A 9,303-nucleotide genomic window follows, 5' to 3' on the forward strand; every position below is an offset into this window, starting at 1 on the left:
CCATTTCCGCATCTGCGGGACCACTAACCTATCCGCTTCTGCGGAATTTCATTAAAAGACCACTTTCATTTCTGCGATTGCCTGACCGCATCTGCGGTCATTGAAAATGTGGGGACCAAGCTGCACCTGCGACCCCAGCTGCGCACCCGCGCCTCAGACCCGCTTCTGCGGACCTCGCACTTGCGGTTCCCACTCCGCAGGTGCGGTTAAGACAGAATCAGCAGCTTCAGCTGGATTACCAAATTTCCAAACTCTTTGATAACCATCCAAAGTCATCCCGAGACCCTCGGGACCTCAACCAAAAATACCAACGAGTCACATATCAACATACAAACTTAGTCGAACCTTCAGAACATCAAAACACCAAATTACCCTTGGATTCAAGCCTAAGAACTTCTAAACTTCCGAATTTCGCAAACGATGCCTGTCACGACCCTAAACCCGGACCCGGTCATGATGGCGCCTCTCGTGAAGACAAGACCAGCCGACACACTCCCAATTTATCTCAAAGCAATTAAAATAATAAATACTAAGTCATTAACAGAATAAAATCCCAAAATAAGGTAACAAAACAGTTTGCGGAATAAAACACAGCCCGACATCGGGGTGTCACCAGTCATGAGCATCTAAAATAATACTACAAGTCTGAAAGTCTACTCCACTACTACATAACTGAAACAAAAGGAAATAAGATAGAGGGAGAATGCACTTGGCTGCGAATCGCCGGGCAGCTACCTAGTGAATCTTCGAAAATCTGCTGGACAGCTCTCAACCCTCACTAACAGGACCTGTAGCGCCCGAATCTGCACACAGGGGTGCAGGGAGTAAGGTGAGTACTCCAACTCAGTGAGCAAAAATAATAAATGAAGACTGAGCGATATAAAATCACGTTAAACACAACAATAAGCTATAAGAGGCAGGATAAAATCAGTGAAACCCAATTAAATAGTGAAATCCCATAAAACACCTTTTAAATAGTTAAACAAATAAAGGAAATGCAACTAGAAAAGGGTAAACACATAAGAACCGCCCCTCGTGCACAATAACAACAGAATCAGCCCCTCTGGAAATATCACAGAACAATCCCAGCCCCTCGGGCTATATCTCATATCACAATGGATACCCGTGCTCACTGGGGGTGTACAGACTCCGGGAGGGGCCCCTTACGGCCCAAGTGCAATATCAAGCCATCTCGTGGCATCATCAACAGGCTCTTGGCCTCATATCAATCACAAGCCACCTCGTGGCGTACAATCTCAGGCCCTCGGCCTCATTATCATAATCAGTATATCACCGCGAACGCGAACGCGCTCCCCTTCTCGCGAATGCGATGCCTAGTCACCCAGCCCTTCGCGAATGCAGAGCCTTCCTCGCGAATGCGAAGGCTAAAATCTCAGCCTTCACCAGCTAACCCTTCGCGAACGCGAGGACCTACTCGCGAACGCGAAGGTCTAATTCTCTGCAACACTTTAGCAGTTTTTCTGCAATTCTCAACAACATGAAATGGTCCGATTGACCACCCGAAACTCACCTGAGGCCCCCGGGACCTCAACCAAACATGCCAACATATCCCATAACATCATTCAAACTTGTTCCAACCTCGGAACGCGTCAAACAACATCAAAACACCAAATTCGCATCGGATTCAAGCCTAAGAATTCCAAAATCTTCTAAATTACGCTTTTGATAAAAAACCCAACCAAACCACGTCCAAATGACCTGAAATTTTGCACACACATCCCAAATGACCCAACGGAACTACTGCGACTCTCGGAATTCCATTCCGACCCCTATATCAAAATCTCACCTAACAACCAGAAAACTCCAAAAACTCAATTTCGCCAATTCAAGCCTAAATCTACTCCGTACCTCTAAAACACATTCCGATCATGCTCCTAAGTCCCAAATCATCTCCCAAAACTATCCGAACTATCGGAACTCACATCCGAGCCCTCTAACACATAAGTCAACATCCGGTTGACTTTTCCAACTTAAGCTTTCTTAAAAGAGACTAAGTGTCTCAAACCTTCTCAAAACCTTTCCGAACCTGAGCCAACCAACCCGATCACATATAAAACCGATAAATAAAGCAATAAGAAGAAAAAATGGGGGGAAACAGAGCGGTAACTCATGAGACGACCGGCCGAGTCGTTACATCCTCCCCCTCTTAAACAAACGTTCATCCTCGAACGAGTCAAGAAACATACCTGAAGCCTTAAATAGGTGAGGATATCTGCTCTGCATCTCCCGCTCGGTCTCCCAGGTAGCCTCCTCCACGGGCCGACCTCTCCACTGCACTTTCACTGAAGCTATATCCTTTGATCTCAACTTTCGAACCTGATGCTCCAAAATAGCTACTGGCTCCACATCATAGGTCAAATCACCCTCTAACTGAACCGTGCTGAAATCCAAAACATGAGACGGATCCCCAATATACTTCCGGAGCATAGAAACATGAAATACCGGGTGCACACTAGACAAGCTGGGTGGCAAAGCAAGCTCATAAGCCACCTCCCCAATCCTACAAAGTACCTCAAAAGGCCCAATGAACCGTGGACTCAATTTACCCTTCTTTCCTAATCTCATAACACCCTTCATGGGTGAAACCTTCAACAGAACCTTCTCACCAACCATGTAGGACACATCCCGAACCTTCCTGTCAGCATAACTCTTTTGTCTAGACTGCGCTGTACGAAGCCTCTCCTGAATCACCTTCACCTTGTCTAAAGCATCCTGTACCAAATCTGTACCCAATAGTCTGGCCTCGCCCGGCTCAAACCAACCAACTAGAGATCTACATCGCCTCCCATACAAAGCCTCATATGGAGCCATCTGAATACTCGACTGGTAACTATTGTTATAAGCAAACTCTGTGAGCGGTAGAAACTGGTCCCATGAACCTCCAAAATCAATGACACAAGCGCGTAACATGTCCTCCAATATCTAAATAGTGCGCTCGGACTGCCCGTCCGTCTGAGGGTGAAAAGCTGTGCTCAACTCAACCTGAGTACCCAACTCTCGCTGTACTGACCTCCAAAACTGCGAAGTAAACTGAGTAACCCTATCTGAAATGATGGACACTGGGACACCATGGAAACGAACAATCTCTCAGATATAGATCTCTGCCAACCGCTCTGAAGAATACGTGGTACACACAGGAATGAAGTGCACGGACTTGGTCAGCCGATCCACAATCATCCAAATAGCATCGAACTTCTTCAAAGTCCGTGGAAGCCCAACTACAAAGTCCATGGTGATCCGCTCCCACTTCCACTCTGGAATATCCATCCGCTGAAGCAAGCCACCCGGTCTCTGATGCTCATATTTCACCTGCTGATAATTGAGATACTGAGCTACAAATCCCACAATGTCTTTCTTCATTCTTCTCCACCAATAATGCTGTCTCAGATCCTGATACATCTTCGCGGCACCCGGATGAATGGAATACCGCGAGCTATGGGCCTCCTCCAGAATCAACACCCAAAGCCCATCTACGTTGGGCACATATATCCGGTCCTGCATCTTCAACACCCCATCATCACTGATAGTCACATCTCTGGCATCATCATGCTGAACTCTGCCTTAAGGACAAGCAAATGAGGATCGTCATACTGGCGCTCTCTGATGCGCTCATATAAGGAAGACAGAGAAACCACACAAGCCAATACCCTGCTGGGCTCCAAAATATCCAACCTCACGAACCGATTGGCCAAAGCCTGAACATCAACTGCGAGAGGTCTCTCCCCAACTGGAATATACGCCAAACTCCCCATACTCACCGCCTTTCGGCTCAAAGCATCGGCCACCATATTGGCCTTCCCCGGGTGATACAAGATAGTAATGTCATAATCCTTAAGCAACTCCAACCACCTCCGCTGCCTCAGATTGAGATCCTTCTGCTTGAACAAGTGCTGGAGGCTACGATGATCAGTATACACCTCACAAGACACACCATACAAATAATGCCTCCAAATCTTCAACGCGTGAACAATGGCAGCTAACTCCAAATCATGAACAAGGTAGTTCTTCTCATGAGGCTTCAACTGACGAGAAGCATAAGCAATAACTCTACCCTCCTGCATCAAAACACACCAAATACCAACCCTCGAAATAAGAACCGGAAGCTGATGGTAATACTAACACTGGAGTTGTGCTCAAGGCAGTCTTGAGCTTCTGAAAGCTCTCCTCACACTCATCAGACCACTAAAATGAAACACCCTTCTGAGTCAACTTGGTCAAGGGCGATGCAATAGACGAAAACCCCTGAACAATCCGGCGATAATAACCCGCCAAACAAGAAAACTGCGAATCTTTGTGGCTAAGGACGGTTTGGGCCAACTCTGAACCGCCTCTATCTTCTTCGGGTCAACCTGAATACCCTCACTGGACACCACGTGCCCCAAGAAAGCCACAGAACTGAGCCAGAAATCACATTTGGAGAACTTTGCATAAAGCTTCTCCTCTCTCAACCTCTGCAACACCACTCTCAGATGCTCCGCGTGCTCCTCCTGACTATGCGAGTATACCAGAATATCATCAATGAAGACTATGACAAACGAGTCGAGATACGGTCGGAACACGCTGTTCATCAGATGCATGAACACTGCTGGGGCATTGGTCAGCCCGAAAGACATTACCAAGAACTCATAATGACCATATCGGGTCCTGAAAGCTGTCTTAAGAATATCTGAGTCTGTGATCTTCAACTAGTGATAACCTGAACGGAGATCAATCTTGGAGAACACTCTCGCCCCTGAAGCTGGTCGAACAAATCATCGATACGAGGCAAAGGATACTTGTTCTTAATTGTTACTTTGTTCAACTGCCAGTAATCAAAGCACATTCTTATCGTGCCATCCTTCTTCTTCACAAAAAGAATCGGAGCACCCCAAGGTGACACACTAGGCCGAATGAATCCCTTATCCAGGAGTTCCTGAAGCTGCTCCTTTAACTTCTTCAACTCCGCTGGTGCCATACGATATGGTGGAACAAAAATTAGCTGAGTGCCTGGCACCAGATCAATACCAAAATCAATATCTCTGTCCGGTGGCATGCCTGGTAGGTCTGCAGGAAACACATCGGGAAAATCCCTCACCACTGGAACAGAATCAATACTAGGAGTCTCTGCACTGACATCCCTCACAAATGCTAAGTATGAAAGACAACCTTTCCCAACCATACGCTGGGCCTTCAAGAATGATATTACCCTGCTGGGGACATAACCAGACAGACCACGCCACTCAATCCGTGGCACACCAGGCATAGCTAACGTCACTATCTTGGCATGACAGTCCAAAATAGCCCGGCACGGAGATAACCAGTCCATGCCCAAAATAACATCAAAGTCCACCATACATAATAACAATAGATCCACTCCAGACCCCCAATAGACACAACACACGACCGATACACAATAGACACAACACACGACCGGTACACACGGTCTACCACAACAGTATTACCCACCGGCGTAGAGACATGAACAGAAGAAACGAGGGACTCGCAAGGCATATCCAAATAATGGACAAAATAAGACGACACATAAGAGAAAGTAGAACCAGGGTCAAATAACACAGAAGCATCCCTGCGACAGACTGAGATAATACCTGTAATCACCGCATCTGAAGCAATCGCATCAGGCCTAGCTAGAAGTGCATACAAACGGGCCTGACCACCACCGGATCAACCTCCCCCTCTGGGGCGACCCCTAGATGACTGTCCTCCACCCCTAGCTGGCTGGGTGGATGGTGAAGTGACTGGGGCCGAAGCTGATGGCTGACCCCTCTGCTGCGATGAACCCCCAATACGACGAGGACACTGCCTCCACATGTGACCCATCTCTCCACACTCATAGCAACTCCCGGGTGCTAGAGACGGGGACTGAAGGGAACCCCTAGCACCAGAATGACTAGCAGACGCACCTAGAATAGAAGAATACTGAACTGATGGAGCACGGGACGAACCCTGGGCTAGAAGTGCACTGAGTGAGGAATTACTCTGCTGAGAGCCGTGAGAACCATGGCCTGATGATGCCCCACGATAACCTAGGCAAGTTGACTGAGCATGCCTGAACTGACGGTCTCTGCCGTGCTGATACTGGCCCCTCGAAGGAGCGCCCCCAAAACTACCATGACCTCGAGGCCTCTTGGCCTCCCTCTCCTCGCGCTCCTGGCGACGAACTGACTCAATCTCACGAGCAATATCCACAACCTCCTCAAACGTAGCACCTGACACTCTCTCCCTAGTCATGAGAACCCGAAGCTGGTAGGTGAGGCCATCAACAAACCTCCTGATCCTCTCTCTCTCTTCGTAGCAACCAGCCAAATAACATGTTGAGCTAACTCTGAGAACCTCATCTCATAATGAGTGAGTCATATCCCCCTATCTCAACTGCTCGAACTGCCTACGCAGCTCCTCCCTACGGGACTGTGGAACATACTTCTCCAAAAATAGAGCGGAGAACTGCTGCCAAGTAAGAGGTGCCGAACCAACAGGCCTACGCCTCTCATATGCCTCCCACCAAGTGAAGGCACCTCCGGAAACTGAAAGGTCGTGAATGCAACCCCGCTGGTCTCCAGAATACCCGCGGTGCGAAGAATCCTCTGACATCTGTCTAAGAAACCCTGGGCATCCTCGCCCTCAGCACCACTGAAAGTAGGAGGCTGGAGTCTGCCAAACCTCTCTAATCTGCGCTGCTCATCCTCTGGCATAACTGGAGCTACGTAACCCTGAGCAGCTGCCACCGGCTGGGCTGGTGGTGCCTCCGGTGTCTGCAATCCCTGAACCACCTGATCGGGTGTGCGGGCGGCGGGAGTCTTAGAGCCTCCCCCTGCCTGAGAAGTGGCTGCGGCAGTAGAGACCGTGACCGCCTGAGCAAGAATCGTACATACTGTCAAAATCTAGGCCCTGAAGACCCGGAATCACAATGGGCACAGCTGGTGCCTGAGCTGGTGCTGCTGGAGCGTCCACAACTGGGACCTGATCCTGAACTGGGGCAGCTGGTGGATCTGCAGGTGCTTCCCCAACTGCTATGTGGGTTGCACCTCTGCCCCTACCACGACCTCGACCGCGTCCTCGGCCTCTAGTGGCTCCAGCTGGTGGTATCGGTGGTCGTCCATCCTGACCGGTCGCTCGTGTCCTCACCATCTGTGAGAGAATAGAATAACAAAAGTTTAGTACTCGGATCAACATTCGCACGACAAGAATTTCAAGAATATGGAATTTTCCTAAAGGTTCTGCAGCCTCTCGAGGGTAAATACAGACGTCTCCGTACCGATCCGCGAGACTCTACTAAACCTGCTCATGACTTGTGAGACCTATGTAACCTAGGCTCTGATACCAACTTGTCACGACCCTAAACCCGGACCCGATCGTGATGGCGCCTCTCGTGAAGACAAGACCAGCCGACACACTCCCAATTCATCTCAAAGAAATTAAAATAATAAATACTAAGTCATTAACAGAATAAAATTCCAAAATAAGGTAACAAAACAGTTTGCGAAATAAAACACAACCCGATATCGGGGTGTCACCAGTCATGAGCATCTAAAATAATACTACAAGTCTGAAAGTCTACTCCACTACTACATAACTGAAACATAAGGAAACAAGATAGAGGGAGAATGCACTGGGCTGCGAATCGCCGGGCAGCTACCTAGTGAATCTCTGGAAAACTGCTAGACAGCTCTCAACCCTCACTAGCAGGACCTGTAGCGCCCGAATCTGCACACAGGGGTACAGGGAGTAAAGTGAATACTCCAACTCAGTGAGTAACAACAATAAATGAAGACTGAGCGATATAAAATCACGTTAAACACAACAATTAGCTATAAGAAGCAGGATAAAATCAGTGAAACCCAATTAAACAGTGAAATCCCATAAAACACCTTTTAAACAGTTAAACAAATAAAGGAAATGCAGCTAGAAAAGGGTAAACACATAAGAACCGCCCCTCGGGCACAATAACAACAGAATCAGCTCCTCGGGCAATATCACAGAATAATACCAGCCCCTCGGGCTATATCTGATATCACAATGGGTACTCGCGCTCACTGGGGGTATACAGACTCCGGGAGGGGCCCCTTACGGCCCAAGCGCAATATCAAGCCATCTCGTTGCATCATCAACAGGCTCTCGGCCTCATATCAATCACAAGCCACCTCGTGGTGTACAATCTCAGGCCCTCGGCCTCATTATCATAATCAGTATATCACCGCTGCGGCGTGCAACCCGACCCAAACGTATCCTCACAACACAGGCCCTCGGCCTTACTCAGTCAGAATCTCATAAGCCCCTCGGGCAACAGTAAAACATGAAGCTCAGCTCAAAACATCTTTAAAAATATCATTTAAGGTGTTTAAAATAGAATAACATGTCTGAGTTTTGAAAACTGTAAAATATGGCATGATTGAGCACAAGTATGAAATCAACAGTGAGAAAAATATCAGTAAAAATCCCCTAAGGGTCCAAACAGTTGGCACGAAGCCCAAATATGGCATTTAGCCCAAAACATGATAATATCAAACAATTTGTTATCAAACACGCAGTAAAATAGTCATTCAGGATGGACTAAGTCACAATCCCCAACGGTGCACGACCCCACGCTCGTCACCTGGCGTGTGCGTCACCTTAACATAGCCTAACGCTGTGTAATCCGGGGTTTCATACCCTCAGGACAACATTTAAAATTATTATTCACCTCATTCCGGTCCAAACTCTAGCTCGCGATGCCTTTGCCCCTCGAATCGGCCTCCGGATGCTCCTAATCTACCAAAAATCAGAATGTAACCATCAAAATATGCTAAGTGAACGAAGCCCACTCGAAAGAAATAAAAAAACAATGAAATTCCCGAAATTACCAAAACCCGACCTCCGGGCCCACGTCTCGGAATTCGATAAACACATCAATAGATTCCTTATCTCCCCACGAGTTCATACATATCAAAAGTTCCAAAATCTGACCACAATTGGTCCTTCAAATCCTCAATCAAAGGCCTAAGTTTCCAAGCCCTAGTTCTTCAATATTAGGCTTAAATTCCATGATTAATTAGGTGGAATTCACATTAAATTCGAGTATTAAGTCCATAAATCTTGCCTCCAAGTGTTTCCCCTTGAATCCCTCTTCAATCCTCTTCAAAAAGCACTCAAAAATGGTGGAAGTTAGCTTTTAAAACATTCTGCCTAGACATTTAATTCCTTCTTCGCGAACGCGGTCAACGCCTCGCATTCGCGAAGCACAAACCAACTTTGACCAAAAATTCCTCTCCGCGATTGCGACCAGCAACTCATGAATGCGATGGCTCC

Source organism: Nicotiana attenuata, chromosome 7 (assembly GCF_001879085.1).
Source record: "Nicotiana attenuata strain UT chromosome 7, NIATTr2, whole genome shotgun sequence".
Classification (NCBI taxonomy): Eukaryota; Viridiplantae; Streptophyta; class Magnoliopsida; order Solanales; family Solanaceae; genus Nicotiana; species Nicotiana attenuata.